The sequence below is a fragment of the Tenrec ecaudatus genome, chromosome 16, assembly GCF_050624435.1.
Source record: "Tenrec ecaudatus isolate mTenEca1 chromosome 16, mTenEca1.hap1, whole genome shotgun sequence".
Lineage (NCBI taxonomy): Eukaryota > Metazoa > Chordata > Mammalia > Afrosoricida > Tenrecidae > Tenrec > Tenrec ecaudatus.
This window is the reverse complement of record NC_134545.1, coordinates 64,689,046-64,709,902: the sequence shown is the minus strand read 5'-3', so window position 1 is coordinate 64,709,902 and position 20,857 is coordinate 64,689,046. Positions and strand designations below refer to the sequence as shown.

General features: G+C 40.5%; 2 non-coding genes across 2 annotated transcripts; both read right to left on the bottom strand.

Moving 5' to 3' along the window:
* Positions 1–19,755: 19,755 nt before the first annotated feature.
* Positions 19,756–19,838, bottom strand: LOC142430065 (small Cajal body-specific RNA 18). Its single transcript, XR_012780542.1, has one exon.
* A 78-nt stretch (positions 19,839–19,916) lies between these two features.
* LOC142430105 (small Cajal body-specific RNA 17) lies at positions 19,917–20,060 on the bottom strand. Its single transcript, XR_012780577.1, has one exon.
* Between the last annotated feature and the right edge of the window lie 797 nt (positions 20,061–20,857).

Here is a 20,857-nt window from a genome sequence, read left to right as displayed (position 1 = left end):
AGTACTTAAAGTCCGCCTAACTTTCAACAAACAAGGTTGTGTCACCTTCAACCATTGTTTGATGATCTTCAGCAAAATTTTAATTGCAAGTTATACTAATGATATTGTTCTATAATTTGAGCATTCTGTTGGATCACCATTCTTTGAAATGGGCCAGAACTGAACTTCTGGCAGTTCCCTGTCATTATACTACTGTTGGATGACCTTAAGTCAAATTTTACTTGCGTGGGACATCAATGATATAGCTTGATATACTTTGAGTATTTTGCTGAGTCACCTTTCTTTGGAATAAGAGCAGATATGAATCTCTTCCCAATGTCTTGGCATAGATGAGTGAGTGCTGCCGGTGCTTCATCAGCTGGTCGAAACATTTCTGTTAGTGTCTGTCAATTCTGAAATGCTTGTTTTGAGCTAATGCCTCCCAGGCAGCTTGGACTTCTTCCTTCAATACTACTGGTTCTTGATCATATACTAGGTTTAAAATATATATATATATATATATATATATATTACTGGGAAATTACTATATTCTTTAATTGTTTTAATGTGGGAACCAGTAAATTCTCTCTTACACAGTGGCTTGCATCTGGGTTTGTGCTATATTTCTTTCAGACAACACTGCTTTAGAAACATTCCTCCCTCCTCTGTCAACCTCTGCTTATTCAGATAAGGCATCAACAGCTCCTCCAGGCAAAGTCAAGAAATGTGGTTTCAGGACTCCTCCAGAGTCCTGGTTTTCTCACCTACACACATTTCAGCTTTCTAAAATCTCAAAGGAAAAGTGGATTCAAAATATTTGTGGAAATCTTCCATCACCTTTGAATTTCATTTTCCACAAATGGTTTGAAGCCCTCTCATATAGCATGTACCCATGACAAAATAGAAATTATCACTATATTTCATAGAAGACATCCTGAGTGTGTAATGATTATGTGCTCTTCTGCTAACTGAAAGGTCAGCAGTTTAAGCCTGCTAGTGGCTTCATGGGAGGGGAAAACACTGCTACAATAAAGATTGCAGCCTAGGAAACTCTGTGAGATAGTTCTACTCTATCATAAAGAATTACAAATAATTTGGAAAAGGATATCAGTAATAGCTCTATAACATGAAGAGCATAATCAATGACATTGAATTATACATGTAGAAGATGTTGAATTGGAGAATGTTTTCTGACGTATATTTTGAACCACAATTAAAAAAATAATTGCACAAATACCAATGAGTACAAGGAAGAAGAAAATATTCTCAAATTGGTTGTGATAACGATTGTGTGACTCTTCTTGAAAGGACTGAATTATATATGTGAATGAAGTGCCAATACAACAGTTTAAAAAATAGAATTACTGGGTTGGAATCAACTCCACAGCACACAGCATATTTTAGTAAATTTTTCCATATACCTTGATTTTTAAACCAAGTATTATGGTCTACTACCTGAATAGTTCAAATCATCATATATATAAAAACATTGCCATAAATTAGATTATGAGTCCCAGTGATATAGTAAGATAAAGTAGAACTTCCATATATGGTTTTCAGGGATATAAATCTTTTTTGTTGGTGTTTGATTATCAGAGTGCCTTTATTTCATTCATTTTTTAATCATTTTATTGGGAGCTTATGACAATCCATACATACATCCATTGTGTCAAGCACATTTGTACATTTGTTGCCATCATAATCCTCAAAATATTTGCTTTCTACTTGAGCCCTTGGTATCAGCTCCTCGTTTTTCAAATCCCTACCCTGCTCCCCCCTTCCTCATGAGCCCTTGATAACTTATAAATTATTATTATTTTGTCACATCCTACACTCTCTGATATCTCCCTTCACCCACTTTTCTGTTGTCCATCCCCCAGGGAGGAAGTTATATATAGATCCTTGTAATAAGTTCCCCTTTTCCTCCCCACCCTACCTCCACCTTCCTGGTATTGCCACTCTCACCACTTGTCCTAAAGGGACGTCTGTCCTGGATTTCCTGTGTTTCTAGTTTCTATCTGTACGAGTGTTCATCCTCTGGTCTATCCAGATTTGTAAGGTAGAATTGGGATCATGATAGTGGGGGAGGAAAGAAAGCATTTAGGACATAGAGGAAAGATATATGTTTCATCATTGCTATCCTATACCTGAGCTGGCTCGTCTCCTCCCCACCACCCTTCTGCAAGGGAATGTCCAGTTGCCTACAGATGGGTCTTGGGTCCCCCTCATTCCCAATGATTTGATTTTTTGTTTGTTGATGCCTGATACCTGATCCCTTCGACACCTCATGATCACACAGGCTGGTGTGCTTCTTCCATGTGGGCCTTGTTTCTTCTGAGCTAGATGGCCACTTATTTACCTTCAAGTCTTTAAGACCCTAGACACTGTATCTTTTGACAGCCAGGCACCATCAGCTTTCTTCACCACATTTGCTTGTGCACCCATTTGTCTTCAGCAATTGTATGGGGAAGGTGAGCACACAATTATATGATTTTTTTGTTCTTTGATGCCTGAAAACTGATCCCTTAAGCACCTCATGGTCACACAGATTGGTGTGCTTCTTCCATGTGGGCATTGTTGCTTCTGAGCTAGATGACTGTTTGTCTACCTTCAAGTCTTTAAGACCCTAGACACTATATCTTTTGATAGCCGAGCTCCATCAGCTTTCTTCACCACATTTGCTTATGCACCTGCTTTGTCTTCAGCAATCGTGTCAGGAAGGTGAGCATCATGGAATGCCAGTTTAATAGAACAAAGTGTTCTTGCATTGAGGGAGTACTTGAGTTGAGGCCCAACATCCATCTGCTACCTTAATACTAAACCCATAAATGTATGCATATAGATCCATTTCCTCGTGTCACGTATCAATATATTTACATCTGTATATGCCTGTATTTAGGTCCTATAAATTTCCTTTGCCTCCTAGTTCTTTCCTCTATTTCCTTTTACTTTTCTATTGTCTCATTATCATGCTCAGACTTCATTTGGGTTTCAGTAATTCCTCTCAGTATTACATTACCCTTGATCAAGCCCTACCAGGCCTCCTACCCAGGGATATAAATCTTTATGGGAGCATATTGTCACATTTTTCTCCTTGAAGCTGCTGCTGGGTTCAACCTACAGAGTTTTGGGTTGGCAGTCAAGTGGTTAGCTACTGTGTCACCAAGTTCCCCACACGTGTTTATGGGTGTATGTATTTATAGATGTTTGTGTATGTATGTGTTTATATACACACACATTTATAAATAATATGGCAAAGTGAGTTAAGCATTGAACTGCTAATCACAAATCAGCAATTCAGACCCACCAGCAGCTCATCAATAGAAAAATGAGGCTAACTGCTTCAATTAAAATATTCAATATCAGAAACACTGTGAAGATTTCTATGGATAGGCAATGCTACTCTCTCCTGTAGGAGCACTGTGAGTCAGAATCAGCTCGGTGGTACAGGTGTGGTTCACTTTGGGTATAAATGCAGATCGATTCCCCTCACTGAAACATGTTAAGGATTCCTATTATCTTCTGTCTATAAAGACAAAAAATGTATGTGCCTCTATTCTGTGTCTTTACTCACACTGTAGAACATATTTCTTAATCAGAGAGACTTGCAATACTGACACAATATTCATAGATACGCCACCAAAACTGCTGATCACTGTATAAAATGTGATTTATAAAAAACACATTTCTATAGATCATTTGTCTGAAAGAACATGGATCTGAGAGAGAAAGCATTTACAAGTACTCCTCGGCAAGTTAAATTTATATCGAGTAGGCACCAGATACCAGAAACAAACAAAAACATTGCCTAACCGATGCTTATGAATGTGAAAATGTGGCCAGGGCTCTCAGGAGTCTTATTTCAATAAGTCTACCTTAGTAATCAACTGGGGTGAAAAAGAGTAACCAAATGAGTATTCTTTATCTATGGCTTTTAAATTAATTATTTCAATATGTCATTTAAAAATCTAAATTTGTAATAATGCCACAAGTATTAGCACATTGAGAACTACTACTATGGATTGAAATTGCAAAGGGCAAGATTAGACCAGAGGCCTGGGACACAAAACTGGAGAATATCTTTAAGGAAATGTTGCACTATAAAATGTAATACAGTCTGAGTATAGATCCAGCAAATTCTGTCATCAACAAAATCTATATATTATTCTCTTTCCCATAATTATATCATCTTAAACAAAATGATATTTATAGCAATTGTTTTTCTTTTTTCTTATCTGTAAATACAGAAATATAACGACATATCACCATGTTTATATATATTTCATTTAACTGATTTTTATTTGAATTATTTTGTTGAGAATATATACAACCAATCATATACCAATTCAGCAATTTCTACATGTGCAATTAGCAATATTTATTGTATAATCTTCAAGTTTATAGCCATTCTCACTTTCCTTTTCCAAACTGTTCCTCCGCCATTAACATAAAATGACGACCCCCTAAATTTCTTGTCTCAGCTTTCAATTTGTTGTGGTTAATATGACCACTTATAGATTGTTCATTAAAAAGCACACTCCTCAAGGCAGACATTCATTACTAGCAAAGCCAAACCATTATTTGGGCTTAAAAGATTTCAGGAGATATATTTTTAGGTTTTATTTTTTGGTTTTTTAAATCAATAAATCATTTTATTGGGGGCTCTTACATATATTGTAACAATCCATACATCTATCATATCAAGCTGACATGTACAAATGTTGGCATCGACAATTTCAAAACATTTTCTTCTTAAGCCCTTTGATATCAGGTCCTTTTTAATCCCTCCCTCCCCAATCCTACCACCCTGCAAACCCTTTATATATTATGTAGTGTTAGGGTTATTTATATATATCTTATACCACCCATACTATCCCTTCGCCTACTATCCTGATATTTTTTTCCCTCAAGGGGGTTATTCTGCCATCACTGCAATCTGTTCACCCTTCCCCTAGCCTCCTGGAACTGTTACTTCCATTACTGTTTCTAAGGGGATCTGTCTATCCTGAAGTCTGTATATTGAATGCTCTCATTTGAACCAACTTATGTACACCGGTCTTGCAAGATTTATGAGATAGGACTGAGATGATAATGGGGGGAGAAAGGATAAAAGAACTAGAGAATTAAAGAACTAGAGGGGTGTAGAATGTTTCATTGGTGCTAAACTGCCCGTTGGAGATATCTTCTGTGCAGCCCCTCTGCACAGGAATGTCCAATTATCCCCAGATGGGCACTGGATCTCTATTTTTATCCCTCTCCTTCACCTCTAGATTGTTTATTTTTGAGCTTCTGATGCCTGCTCCCATCAACACCTCATAATCACACGGTTGGTGTGCTTCTTCCATATGATCTTTGTTGATTCCCTGCTAGATGACTGCTTGTTTGGCTTCAAGTTATTAAGACCCCAGATGCTGTATCTTTTAATAGTCAGGCACCATCTGCTTTCTTCACCACCTTTGCTTATGCACTCAGGTTGTCTTCAGTGATTGTTGGGGAGGTGGACATCACCCAGTGCCACATTATTAAACCAAGTGTTCTTGTGCTGAGGGAATACTTAAATAGAGGCCCAAATTCCCTGCACTACCTCAATTTTTTCCATTTAAATATATTTACATATACCAATACCCCTATTATGATGTATTAATATATTTACATATGTACATGTCTATGTTTATACCTCTTTAGATAGTTTTGCTTCCTGGTTCTTTGCTCTGTTTCTTTTTCTTCTTCCTACTCCATGATCATGCTCACACCTAGTCTGCCTCTCAGTTATTCTTCTCGGCTAGATTACGGTTGATCCAACACTATCAGGAACTCTACTCCCCCTTCACTATTGATTTCAGATCCCAAGTTCTTCCCCTGCCAATGACATTGTTTGCTCACCGCTCCCTTCCCCCCATTTCCTCCTGCCCCGAATAGCCCCTAGAAATGGTCCCATTGCTTTCTCCTCAAACTTTCTTCTCATGTCTATCTTATACAGATAGACAAAACAAAAGTAAGGAAGACAAAACACAAACAAAATAAGGAGGCTTGGCCAAAATGGTGACCAGATAGGTAGCTCACACCCATAGCTCTGTGAAGACCAGTGAGTGGGTAGATTTGGGGGCCGAGTAGAGATATCAAGTCTGTCTGTCAATTCCCAAGACAACTCAGAGCACTTCTCCGAACTATAAGGTAACTTAGACTACATCACCTGCACTGCCTGAAGATACCCTTGTTCTCAGACCCACCAGTTCACTCTTTCACAGCACTCAGGGTTCCCACTCTGCCTTGATTAGTGCTACAGAACAGCCAGGTGTGCAGTGGAGGCTTATGGCCTGCCTTGGTGCTCCATGCAGACCTGCCAGCCAGTACCACCCCCAGAAGTTCATGCCCCAACTGGGCACTACCCACAGACCTGCCAGCTAACCACTCCCCCAGCCAAGAGGCTCGTGTGCCAGCACCACAGGGCAGCCAGGTGATGGCAGAGGCTTCTGCCCTGATGGTGCTCAGACAGACCAGCCATCCAGTACTCACCCCCCACCCTTAGGCGCTTCTCAGATTTGCCCACCAGAACCCCCCCCCCCCCACCAAAACCCAGAGTTCTCAACCCAGAGGTCCCTACTCTATCTCAGCATTCCCAACATACCCGCCATCCAGTCCCAACGCACACATACACACACACACACACACAGAGGTTCCCATTCTGCTGGGATGCTCCAGGCCTACCAGGCGTTGGATACAAGCCTGTCAGAAGCTTTGGCAGTGGTGGCATAGGGACCCAAGCCTTTGGGGCTTCCCTACTGCATTGGTCCTTCTCCCTACTCAATTTTCCACCCTCCTCCTACCACGTGCTCTGAGCAGTGGATCTGTATGCTAACAGAAGTAGCTGGCCCTCCCTCCCATCCACCTACCTGTGCCCTCCCTCCCATCCACCTACCTGTGGGAAGTGCCCCTAGCCAGGAACAGATCATCTAATCGCCAACCCATCCCTGAAATACTCTCCCCTGCATTGGGGCCAACACTTTCCATCAACATACACAGCTTCAAACAGCACTTAAGGATACCTGAGGATGCCTAAAGCACAAAGCATAGGCCAAGGCAAGAGGGAAACCTCAGGACAAAGGTGAAACACAACCCCTGAAGGCAGATGGCAATAGGAAGTCTACAGAAAAACTAACACCAACCTCCCAAAGAAAGAGCCCAGGGCTCTGAGTGACCCCGGAAAATGGCACTTAGTTCCAATAAATAGGGGGGGGGGGGGTAGTAACCAGCAAGCTGCTCCCACAGCTTCAACAAGAAAAGAGAAACAAAATCCAATGCCAGAGGACACCTGGAATTAATGGCAGTCATATTAAAGGCAGACATTGACTTCCCAAAGGAAGAAATCTTCAGAATGCTGCTTAGAGTCATACAGGACATGAAGGAAGCATTACCAAAAAAAATGATGAAATGATAGAGGAGATAAAGGTCATGCACCAAAGGGAAAAGCAAGAACTAAGGGGCAAGATAACAAAAACTAATAGCAAACTCATGGACTTCACCCAGCGAATAGAAGAGACAGAGAACCACACCAGTGACCTAGAGGACTCACGAGCAGAGATTAATAAACGTTAGGAAAAAAAGTTTAACAAGTTCATCAGAGAAGCTGAAAAAAATCTCAGAGCTGTCTGATGGTATGTGAAGGAAACACATCAGAATAATTGGATTACCGGAGGAATGCATATCAAGTCCAAAATAGTGATGGAATTCTTGGAGGAAAAATTCCCTAGCTTAATGAATGAAAACCAGGCAACCATCCAGGAGGCCAAAGAATTCCAGCTATGTTGAATCCCAATAAGAAGTCACCAAGACATATAGTTTTTAAACTATCCAACTATGAGGAAAAGGAGAAAATTATGAGAGCAGCAAGGGAAAACAGGCAATCACATATAAAAGCAAGCAGATGACAATATCCTCAAACATTATGAAGATGAGGGAGTGGAGCAACATATTCCAAAAAGTGCAGGAAAGTAGCACAAACCCACGGATACTCTATCCCGCCAAATTATCTATCAAAGTTGATGGAAAAGCGAGTCTTCCTAGACAAGGAAAATCTCAAAGAATATGCTAAAAGGAACCCAGCATGATAAAAGATCCTCACTGACCCTATATAGGCAGAACAACACTCACCAAGCACATACAAGAGACCGCCACACAAAACAACTCCACCCAGAGACCATCAAAGGGAAAACATCCCCCAAGATTACACTGGCTCAACGATGGGAAGAAGTCAAGAATGAGCCACAAACACACATATGCACCACCCATGTGGGGAAAATGGAGGTAGGAAAACACCCACCTAAAAGGGATAAAATGACATCACAGTGTCCACAGATAACTGGAATAACCCTGAAGATCAATGAAATTAACTCAAGCCTTAGGAGACAGAGACTAACAGATTGGCTTACAAAACACAACCCCTCGTTCTGCTGCCTACAGGAGACACATCTCAAGATTACAGACAAAAATGGGCTGAGAATAAAAGTCTGGAGAAAAACATACCAAGCAAATAGCAATTCATAAAAAGCAGGAAGTGCAATCCTAATCTCAGATAAAATTGATCTCAAAATGCAAACTATAAAAAGATATAAGGAGGGACACTAAGCATTCTAAACATTTACTCACCAAAAAAGCATGCAGCGGAATATGTCAATCAAACACTCCAAAAATTAATAAAGAAATCACAGCCTCAACAATTATAGTAGGTGACTTCAATACACCGTTCTCTGGGAAAGATAGATCACTGGGAAAGAAACTCAACAAGGAGGCTAAAGATCTAAACACTACAATTAGACAATTTGACCTGATACATATATACAGAGCACTCCACCCAAATACAAAAAAAAAAAATCACATTATTTTCAAGCCCACACAGGCTTGACCACGTGCTAGGGAATAAGTTGAATCTGCATAAATTTAAGTACATTGGTATCATACAGACTTCTGTCTCTGCCTACTGTGTCATAAAGCTGGAAATCAACATAAGAAAGATGAAGAAAACAAGGGCAAACAATTAGAGGATGGATAACTATTGCAAAAGGAGTGTGTACTGGCCCAATCAGAGATGAAATTAGGAAATTTCTAGAAACTGGTGAGAATGAGAATATGACGTACCAAAATTTATGGGACACATCAAAGGCAGTCATCAGAGGAAGTTTCATAGCAATATATGCACACATAAAAAAGGAAGAGAGACTTATGACTGATACGCTAGCACAAAATTTACAGCAACTAGAACAGAGTCAAGAAGACAATCTCACTAATCGCAAAAGAAAAGAAATACTAAAAATTAGGGCTAATATTCAGGAGAGGAAAATATGAAAACTATGGTGGAAATGCTGCTAAAAAGTTGGTTCTTTGAAAGGATAAACAGAATTGATAGAACTCTGGCTAACTTAACCAAAGGAAGAAAAGAACAAATTTCAATAGTAAGGATGAGGGATGGAAGAGGAGATATTACAACATACCCTAGTGAAATCAAAGTATAATTACAAGAATTCAAACACTTAGAAGACATGGACAAATTATTTGAAAAACAATCGCTCCCTAGACTATCCCCAATGGACATTAAGAATCTCAACAGACCCATATCAATAGACAAAATAGACAACGTTATCAAGGGATTGCCAACCAAAAAAAATCCCCTGAACCAGATGTCTTTACAGGAGAATTCTATCAAGCATTCAGGGAAGAACTGACACCAATCCTACACAAACTCTTCCAGAACATAGAAAAAATAGCAAATTCCCAAATTCTTTCTATGAAACTAGTATAACGTTGATACCTAAAACAGGCAAGGATTCTACAAGAATCGAGAACTACAGATCAATTCCCTAATGAACATTGATGCAAAAATCCTTAACAAAATACTAGTCAACAAAATACATAAAAGTATATAAAACAAATAATTCATCATAACCAAATGGGATTCATACCAAGGGTGCAGGAATGGTTTAACATATGAAAGACCATTAGTACTATTTGCCACATTGAAATGAAAAATTATAAGAACCACATGATAATATCGATAGATGCAGAAAAAGCATTTGACAACATCCAACACAAATTCCTGTTTAAGACACTCAAGAAGACGGGAATGGAAGGAAAATTCCTTAATATAATACAAGCCATATGTGAAGAACAACAGTCAATGTGGTAGTCAATAGAGTAAAGATGAGATCAATTCTTCTGAAAAAGAGGACTAGAAAAGGATGTTCCTTGGCCCCACTCCCATTTAACATTGTACTGGAGGTCCTAGCTAACAGAATAAAACAAAGAAGAGATATCAAAGGTATTTGTCTAGCAAAAGAAGAAGGGAAACTATCGTTATTTGCAGATGATATGATTTTATATATGAGAAATCCCAAAAATTCCATGAGAGAAGTACTGGAAGCAACAGAGGAATATAACAGAGTAGCAGGTTACAAGATCAACTAACAGCAGTCTATCGCACAAGGACAAAGAAGAGGGGATCGAAAAGGAGGTACCCTTTACAATAACCAATCACAAATTGAAATATCTAGGGTATACCTAACTGCAAAAAACAAAAGCTCTGTATGAGGAAAACTACAAAACACTATTAAAAGAAACCAAGGGTGACCTCAACGAATGGAAAGAGGTCCCATGCTCGTGGATCAGAAGACTCAATATAGTAAAGATGTCAGTTCTACCCAAGGCACTATATAAGTTCAATGCTATCTCGATCCAAATATCACCATCTTTCTTCAAAGAATTAAAAAAACAGATTACCAACTTTATATGGAGAGTGAGGGAAGAAACCCAGAATTAGCAGAGAACTCCTCAAGAAGAACAAAACTGGAGGGCTTGCTTTACCCAACTTTAGCACCCACTAGACAACCACAGTGGTTAAAGCAGTGTAGTATTTGTATAATGATAGATATTCAGACCAATGGGAAAGGATTGAACACCCAAAAATAAAATCAACTGATCTTCGATAAAAATATCAAATGGGAAATGGATGCCTCTTGAATATGTGGTGCTGGAAAAAATGAATACATATCTGGAGGAAAATGTAGCAAAATTCTTACCTCATTCCATGCACAAGAATAAACTCAAGGTCAATCACAGACCTAGAGGCAAAACCCCAAACCATTAGAACTATCAATGTGGTAATTGGAACATATCTGAGAACTTTGACTCAGGAAATAGATAGGCAATCAGAAATATGTAAGGACACAAACACAGAGGAGGCACAAATCAGCCAGTGGAATATACTAAAGATAAAACACTTGTGTATGTCGAAAGAATTCACCGAGAGTAATAAGAGAGACCACAGAATGGAAAAACATCTTTAGCAATGACACATCATACAAAGGCCTTATTACTAAAATCTATAATACTCTGCTAACTTACAACAAGAAAAAGAACTATTGTCCACTGAGGAGGTGGGCAAATACCTGAACAGAAGTTTCTTCTCAAGGGCAGAAATCCAAATGGCCAATAAATATATAAGAAAATGTTCCAGATCACTAGACATAGAGAAATGCTAATTAAAACATACCACCTAACACCCTCAAAGATAGCCCAATTCAAAAAAAAATCAGAAAGTAACAAGTGTTGGAGGGGCTGTGGAGAGATAGGAACTTTTGTCCACTGATGGTAGATGTATAGGTATGTACAACCATTATAAAAATCAGTTTGGTGATATCAAAAACAGATAGAAACTGAGCTACCATATGATCCAGCAATCTCCCTACTAGGCATATACCCAGAAGAGACAAGAAACAAACCACAGCCAGACATCTGTGCTCCCATGTTCATCACAGCACAGGTCACAATTGCAAGGAGTTGGAAACCATCTAAATTTCCATCACCTGACTAGTAGATTAAAAAACTGTGGTACGTGCATACAATGGAGTACTACACATCCCTAGAAAGCAGTGATGAACATATGAAGCACATCACTGCATGGGAAGAACTGGAGGAAATTATGCTAAATGAAGTAAGCCAAGCACAAAAGGACAAGTGCAATATGAGTCCACTGAGGTAAGCTCAAATATCCAAAAGGGGCACAGGGAAGAGGCTATTATATCCATACATTCCTAGGGTGACGTTCAGGTAATATGACAGGGGCCAGACTAAACCCAGGGATGCACATGTAGCCGAATAAAAAGGAGGGGGAAAGACATGGGTAGGGGGGGTCACAGGGCACTAACCCACCCAAGGGGAGGGTGTTGTTTCTATCTCCACAGGGAAAGAGGGACCAGACTTCAACCAGATGCTCTGAGACAAGAACACAACACACTGGCATGAAGCAGGGAAACACCAAGAGGCCTGAGGGGCTGGCCCCATTACCAACTAAGTGGACAATACCCCTCTCCCCAGAATAATTAATTTCAGAAGACAGCATTGAAGCTACAGCTCAAAGAGAGGGATGTTTCTGATCAGAGCACAAAGGAGAAAATGAAGGGAGAGTTTAAAAAAGAGTGAAGAACATCCTGGCCCACCAGGCCCTGAGGACAGTATTTCTGCCAATGCACAGAGAGGACCACAGGGCCAGCCCCACCATGAGACACAATATTCCTCACTGACCCATAGCACCATGGGACAACACTGGGGACACACGTCAGGAATTGTGGCTACCCTGACCCCATTATACCAATGCGAGACACTGGGGGTGTGCAACAGAACATCAAGGGGAGTAGAGAAGTGAAGTCCCAAAAATAGACTGTGGGGTCAGAACACAGCACCCCATAAAACTCAACTGGAAAACACTCATAAAGGACAATAAATAGATCTTGAACTACTTATAGGCTTTTCTGCTTTTTTGTAGTTGTCTTTTTGTTGCTGTTGTAGCTATTGTTTTATTTTCTATTGTTGCTTTGTTTTGCACGTCTTGTGTTTGTGCATATTGTTGTCTCTCCATGTCTATCTGGATGGGATAGGCGGGGTAAACAAGCCGGAAGATAGAGCGACTAGACAAGAGTTCTCGGGGGACATGGGAGAGGGGCAGATAGGGGAAAGGAAGTGGGTGTTGTGGATGTTAACAAACCCAGGGCCAAGGGAACAAGTGACCAAAAATCTATGGTGCAGAGGGTATAGGAGGTCTGGTAGGACTTGATCAAGGGCAATGTGACCAAGACTACTTACTGAAACCCAAATGAAGGCTAAGCATGATAGTGGGGCAAAAGGAAATAGAGGAAAGAACTAGGAGGCAAAGGACATTTATAGAGATCTAAATACAGGCATGTACATATGTAAATATATTTATATATGATGATGGAGAATTAGATCTATGTGCATATATTTATAGGTTTAGTACTAAGGTAGCAGACAGACATTGGGCTTCTACTCAAGTACTCCCTCAACACAAGAACATTTTGTTCTAATAATCCAGTACTCTGAGATGCTCACCTTCCCAACAACATTACTGAGGAGAGAGCAGGTGTATGAGCAAGTGTAGTGAGGAAGGCTGGTGGTGCCCAGCTATCAAGAGCTATACCATTTGGGATCTTGAAGGCTTGAAGATAAACAAGTGGCCATCTAGCTGAGAAGCAACAAAGCCCACACAGAGCAAGCATGCCAGCCTGTGTGATCATAGTTGGTAATGGGATCAGGTATCAGGCATCAAAGACCCAGAGCAAAACATCATAATGTTAATGAGGAAGGGAGTGTGGAGTGGAGGTCCAAAGACAATCTGTAAGCAATTTTACAGAAGGGCCGTGGGGAGAAGACGGGTCAGTCAGTGTGCAGTATAGCACCGATGAAACATACAGCTTTTCTCCGGTTCTTTGATGCTTCCTCCCCACACCCACCACTATTATGACCCTACTTCTGCCTTGCAAATCTGGCTAGACCAGAGCATGTACATGGGTGCAGATAAGAGCTGGAAACTCAGGGAATCCCAGGATGGATGAATTCCTCAGGACCAATAATGAGGGTGGCCATGCCAGGAGTGGCTGGGGAGAGCTGGGGGAGAGGGATGGAACCGATCACACTGACCTGCCTATGGCCCCCTCCCAGGGGGGTGGACAACAGACAAGGGGGTTAGCAGAGACATCTGAGAGTGCAAGACATGAAAAAAATAATAATTATAAATGATCAAGGGTTCATGAGGGAAGGAGGGAAGGAGAGAGTAGGAGGAAGGGAAAATGAAAAGCGGATACCAAGGGCTCAAGTGGGAAGAAAATGCTTTGAAAACGATGGTGACAACATATGTACAGATGTGCTTGACTCAATGGATGGATGTACGGATTGTGTTAAGAGTTGTATGAGCCCCCCAATAAAATGTTTTTTTTTAACTAAAAATTAGAAAAACCTATACATATTTCCATCCACTGAACTTTTATGACTGTCTCCCCAACAGTCTGGCAGTGCTCCAGGCACTGCCCCTCCAAGTCTGAAGTCTATTCTGGGGATTCCTCAGGGGTTTCATGACTCTGCTGTTATGCTCTTTTCTTAGGAAAGGAACTGTGTGGGAGGGGATAGGGGCGTGTCAGACCAGACTCTCTCCCAGTGCTGAGTCCCCAGTATTGTCCACTGTAGCACTATGACAACATATGTACAAATGTGTTTGACACAATGGATACGTGTATGAATTGCAATAAGAGTTGCAAGAACCCCCAATAATTTTTTTAACTAACAACAATAATAAAGTGAAACAGGAAAAAAAGAAAAACATCAATCAAGAAGAATGTAGAAAACACCATAAACTAGAACAATTTAAAATGGGTCAAAAGAGATATCAAATTATATGGTGTTAAATTTAAACCTAACTACATCTGCATTAATCCACTTTCCAATGCAATCTGCCTGCATGGGAATAAGATTTTTCACATCTCTGTTGACCAGGATTCTTCTATAGAATGTATCACCCAAACACTCAATAATGGCAGTCAGGCAGCATCCAGTTATTCTGGTTTCTGGAAAATGATAGTTGCTCTTGGAGGCAATTAGCCACACATTCCATTTCTTCCTACTACTCTGGACTCTGTAGCTCCAGGCTAATCACTGTACCTTGAATTACACAATCTCATGTCAACTTGAGGATATTAAGTGTGAAGGAATGGCATCTAGCCTATCAATCAGGTCACAGTCTGATGATGCTTCTTTGTGAGTATGGTGTTCTCATGAGAATTCTAGAAACTTGCTCTCTCTCTCTCTCTCTCTCTCTCTCTCTCTCTCTCTCTCTCTCTCTCTCTCTCTCTCTCTCTCCTTGTCTTCCTGTAGAAGAGTCACACAGCAGAGACCTGCAGACACAGCCCTGGAGATGCTTCCACCAGCATTGGATTCACAAAACTTTTCACCCACTGGCCTGTGATCTGAGAGCTTTCAGCATCATGGCATGTGCTGAGTGAGTCTGAAGTGGAATGTATGGATTAGTATCAGACATGTGGACTAATATCAGACCTAAGGCCTTGATCTGGACGAGGCTGAGATGTTTTCTCAATGGGCAACTGCCCTTTGATATTAAGCTCCCTCCTAAACACATATGAATGTACCTGGATGTGTTTCACTGGTCAACCTGGTCTAACGCAAAGCTTTTCAGGACCCAGGTACAACAAAATGCACTAGAAGGTAGAACACCGGCACTAAATAGGACGTTAGGGCAGCTAACTAAACACTTTATGAAACCTTAACCCTAAAAACTCCAAACCAAGAAACTAAATTTTCAGAGCTATTTGTTTGTACATAGACATCCTCAGAAGTTGCTCTTGTTGCTGTACATGTTTCTATCACACAACATTTTTACAGGTGTACAACCTTATTCATTACATTTACTTTAGCAACTACAAATTTCATGCAATTTCTCTAGCACCATAAACCACTTTTTATGAAACCAGCTTTGACATTAGCCATGTTTAATAAGTCAATGTTGATTTTTAATGATTTCCCATTTCTTTTCTATCAAGAAGCTCTAGTGTTCACAAATTATTTAATCATCTGTTTAGGCAGCTTGCTCACCATCAAGCTTACCCAGTTCAGGGCTCCAAAACTTTTCTCTATTTTCAAAAATGATAAAAGTTTTCCCTTTTCAGGCTTTCAATACATTTTTTAAGCAGTGTGGTACAGTGAAAATGGGGGACCTTCAGAATCAAGCCAGTCCCAGCTTTTCAATTGTCTGAAACCGCTACAGTTTCAGTTTCTTCATCATTAAAATTAAGACAATGAAATTGCTAAGCATTTACAAGGTCATAACATAAAATTATAGACACATTGGGTGGGTTCATAGTATATGTCTGTAGTTTTCTATATTTAAACTATTCCACCAATTTCTCAATGCATAAATAATTTACCATAGTTTATCAATTATTACCATTTTTAAACTATAATGTTCTTTCAAGAGTAAGAGAAGCTGCATTACATGAAGAAAGAGAAAAGAACTTTACATCAAATAGACCTGGGTTTGAACAATTTGGGGCTCCATCACTAATAAGCTGGATGAAACCTTAGAAAACTTTGTAACCTTCATTACTTTATTTCTTAACTTGAAAAATTAAGAAAACGATTTCTTCCTTGAAATGATACTCTAAAAATTAAAACTTGGCTCACTGCCACTGAGTCAATTCTGACTTATAGTGACCCTTTAGGACAGGATAGAAGTCCCCCTGTGAGTTTCTGAGGCTGTAACTCTTTTTAGCCCTTTGCCTGGCAGAGCGGCTGCTAGTTTTGAACTGTACATGATATACTATATATTACATATTGGAAATATATGAAAATTCAATTATTATAATCATCCTAGGATATAATTTTTGAACCTGGAGGTGCATATTTATATAAAATAACAATATTTTTTTCTTAAATATGTCATTTAAAAAATGTGTTTTACACTCTGTGTTGTTAGTACTCTGAGTTTATTTGTACAAACAGCACAGGGGCACACCCACGCCATGCAGACCGCAGCCCAGGGCTCACACCAGTCCATCAGATGGAGAACTCTACTTTGTGGGAGCCTGGGTGCCATTGGGAGCTTAAGCTGGAGACTGTGCACCTTTGGGAACTGGCGCTGGGACCAGGCGCCTTTGGGAGTTTTGCTGGAGTCGACACCTTGGCTGAAGCCTCAGCCTTGCTTTGTGCCTTGGCCTTAGACTGCAGAGCCTCAGACCCTTGGCAATACGTGCCAGAGCCCACTTGTTAAGGTTGGGGGGAGGCATTGTAGGCTAGTCGGCCGAGCTGGTGGTTGACGCCCATTGGGATCTTAGCCTTGACCTCCATAGGCTTCACAAGATCCTTGATGACCTCGGCTCAAGCAGCTGTGACCTTGACGTTGTTGGCCTGCATTTTCAGTAGGCCCTTTTTGTTGTGCTTCCTGGGGTCCACCCCCTTTGGAGTTTCATATCGTTGTGATCAGGGTTTCTTGATGCCGTTTCTGTGCCATTTCCGGGACTGGTTGTGTGTGGTTGGTTCTTGGACTTGGCCATGTCTGCACCAACGCCTGCTGCTCCCACAGCGCCAGAGAAGGGAAGAGAGAGCAAGTACTGTGGTTTAAATATCATCTTTTTCCGTCTCCATGCTCTTCATTTTAAATTCACAGAACATCATTTTTATTTCCCTAGCCAAGTAATAATTGACTCCTGCCTCTTCGTATTTTTCATATGTAATTAACCAGTCAGCCCTACTGGAACTGCCTCAACAATGCTTCTGCGATGGTCCCTCCTTTCCTCTCCACGGCCACCATCATGTTCTGACGGTCCCTGCCTCTCCTGTGACCTGTTAACAAGAAGTGCTCAACTCCTGCTTCTTCCCATCCAATGAACTGCAGGCACCAATGTCAAATTAATCATCCACAGTTCAGAGCAAGTTACTTCCTGCTAAGAGCCCTTCAAAGGCTCCGCACTGTCGACAATAACATCCTTACCCTTCCTTTCTTACCTTTCATCAAATGTCCTAAAGTTTCCTTTCCAATTTCTGTTTCCACAGATGCCTGAAGTGCACCTGCTAGGCAGGTGGCTGAAGAACTTCGTCAAGAAGTGATGGCTGGCTATTTCTGATATTTTGAGTTACATGAATTGAGATAAAATGAAAGTCCAGGAGAAATTGATTGATGAAATAAGCAATATCAACTTATCAAATGTTAGCTGAATTTCTGGCTAATTTAATGCTAACATACTAGGGGAAGAGACATTGGGCCATTTCAACCTATATATTTAAAATTTCTTCTTAATGGGGAAGACAATTTCCTATGTATTAAGTGCCATCTCTGAGGATTTCCTTTGTTTGTTTAACAAACATCCGACTGCATCCAGGGAGGCTAACTAAAGCACAGATAGAAGGAATGGCAGCCATTTGAGTTACACTGAGTCTGAGTCACACTCCCGTGTAAGGACACACAAGCCTTCAAGTTGAACATATACAAAACACAAAACTTGCATACTGTTCTTTTATTTTTCTTTGTTGGAATTGCTTGTAAATTTATTTGAAAATACTTCATATTTATGTGTGCCATCTCTATTTTCTGGTCCCCAAATCAAAAAGAACAGTAGAAAATTCACTATTTTAGTTAATTTGATGGAAATTATAGTAAATATGTGAGAACAAGCAAACATCGCTACTTCCAGTAAAGATACCTGCTTTCAAAGATTTTTCAGTGCCAAATTTGTTAATAAATACTAGTTGATTTTCTATAATTATTTATGTCAACCTCTTATCTTTCCTCCTCAAATAAATAAAAATGGATAGGACAAGAAAATAATATGGCATTATTCTTTAGCCAATATAACTTTCAACAAAAGGCTAGAGACTCCATAAATTGTTCTTAAAATTAGTTTTGCTCTATGACCAGAGGAGAGAAGGCTCTCCTTTGTAGCACAGACGGAAGCTTTCAAATCTGTTAGTCTGCACCTGAGGCGCACTTCTGAGGCTCTGAGACCATCCCTCTCCTTAATCACACTTTCCATTGTAAGAAGGACCAGCCAACCAGTTTCCTATACTTGTCATCCTGACAAAACTCCTGGAAAATATCAAAGATACGATCATTCAGAGCCTCTCCTTTAACCAGCATCTCATCTACCGGTGGAGGTACTTGAGGTATTAGCTTTGCTATTTCACACCATGGATTAGGAAGAGTAGCAGACTTATCCATGCTTTGGGGCTTAGAAGTAGCATTATTAGTGCTGTTAAAACTAATCGGGCTGGAGAGCCCATTTAAGATTTTATATTTATGATCTTATTTCTCTAGAAACACTCCTGGTACCAAATGTGTTAGACAGGGTTTTCTAGAGAAACAAAACCTGAATGTTAATAATTTTATATATATTTATACAGATAGATATATAACATAAGAATTAAACAGTTAATTAAACTTTATAGTACAAGTGGCTCAGTGCAACTCACTCCCGTGAGACAGCTGTGAAACACAGGCAGTCCTTCAAGTCTTAAGGACCACTGGGTAGTCCTCTGTAGAGTAATTCAGGCTATCTGGGCACAGGCAGCAAACAGCAAGGCAGGTCACCAACAGTCAGCCAGATGACAGGGTCTGACAGTCCCCAGCTCAAGAGATGTAAACTCCAATGGTGTGGTGAAGTAGGTCTTAAAGGAACCTCAAATTATAGTGACACAGTCCACAGGTTAGGTGTCCCACAGGTAGTGTAGCTTGCAAATGGAGGCACAGAACAAGCAAGGCAGCTGCACATTGGTCAATGATCAAAGAGCAAGAGACAAAAAAGGTGAGGCTCGCGAAGCCATTTATCTCTCCGCCCTTCAATTAATCCCACATGTGTTTATTAGCCAGGTTGGCACAATAAACTTTAACTATTTCACAGAGATATCATATATTTAACAACTTTTTTTTCCTTCTGGCCTCAGTCCGTGCTTAGGTTACGCTCCATCATCTGGTTTCCAAAACTCAGATTGCGCAGTGGTCACCTCATCACCGACCAGGGCTCCAGTACACCGGCGGAGGCGCCCCTAAACCTCCCCTCTTCCCTAATCGGCTGCCCTTCACCTCACCTGCCCCGCGCCTGATCCTCTGGCCCCAAATTGCCTACCTACCGACTCTCAGAATCCTCTCAAGCTCCAGGCAAGCAGCGCTGCCCAAAGGGGCCCAATCATATAAGGAAAATATCACAGGCTCATGTGGGGCTGGATGGGGGATCGGAAAGCACCCCAGCCCTACTCTCCCCCTCCCCCCGCTGCTTCCCACCGGTGCCACCCAACTCTTCCCTACCGCTCAGGGGCCTCTCACCTCCAAAGTGGCCTAAGCCTCTGCTCTTAACAACTTTTAAATAAAACTGTAAACATAGCATATTACCAATACCTATTTACTGAACATAAAAAGTGAGGCATGCAGATGCTGCCTTGGATCTTAAATTCAGGACAGATCTGATTTAAAAAGTAGAAGCTTCTTTCTTTTTGATTGAGGTTTTTATCTGCTTACGAGTCTCGCCAGTAGGAAGGCAGCCAGTTTCGCAATTGAAAAAGGAAAATGAGACATCTTGGTAAGCATTTTGTTATTTGTAGAGAGGGGGCTCCATTTGGCCAACACTTCACTTTTGAAGTTTTGCAGAAAAGGTCCAAGTTGTTGAGTATTTCCACAATCAGTACCATGGACGCAGCAGTCAAGAGCTCAAAAGACCTATTGAATGAGGTAAATAGGCAGCATAAGATCTCTTTAGAGTATTGAAGAGCAAGGATGTGTCTTTGAGGACGAAGGTGCACCTGACCCAAGCCATGGTATTCTCCATTACATCATATGCACGTGAAAGTTGGACACTGAATAAGGACGACCATAAAAGAATTGATGCATTTGAATTGTGGTTCTGAAGAAAAATATTGAAAGTACCATGACTGCTAAAAGGACAAACAGATCTGTTTTTGAAGAAATTCAGGCCAGAGAGATCCTTAGAGGCAAAGAATGCAAGACTTTGTCTTCATACTTTGGACATACAAGGGGGTACCC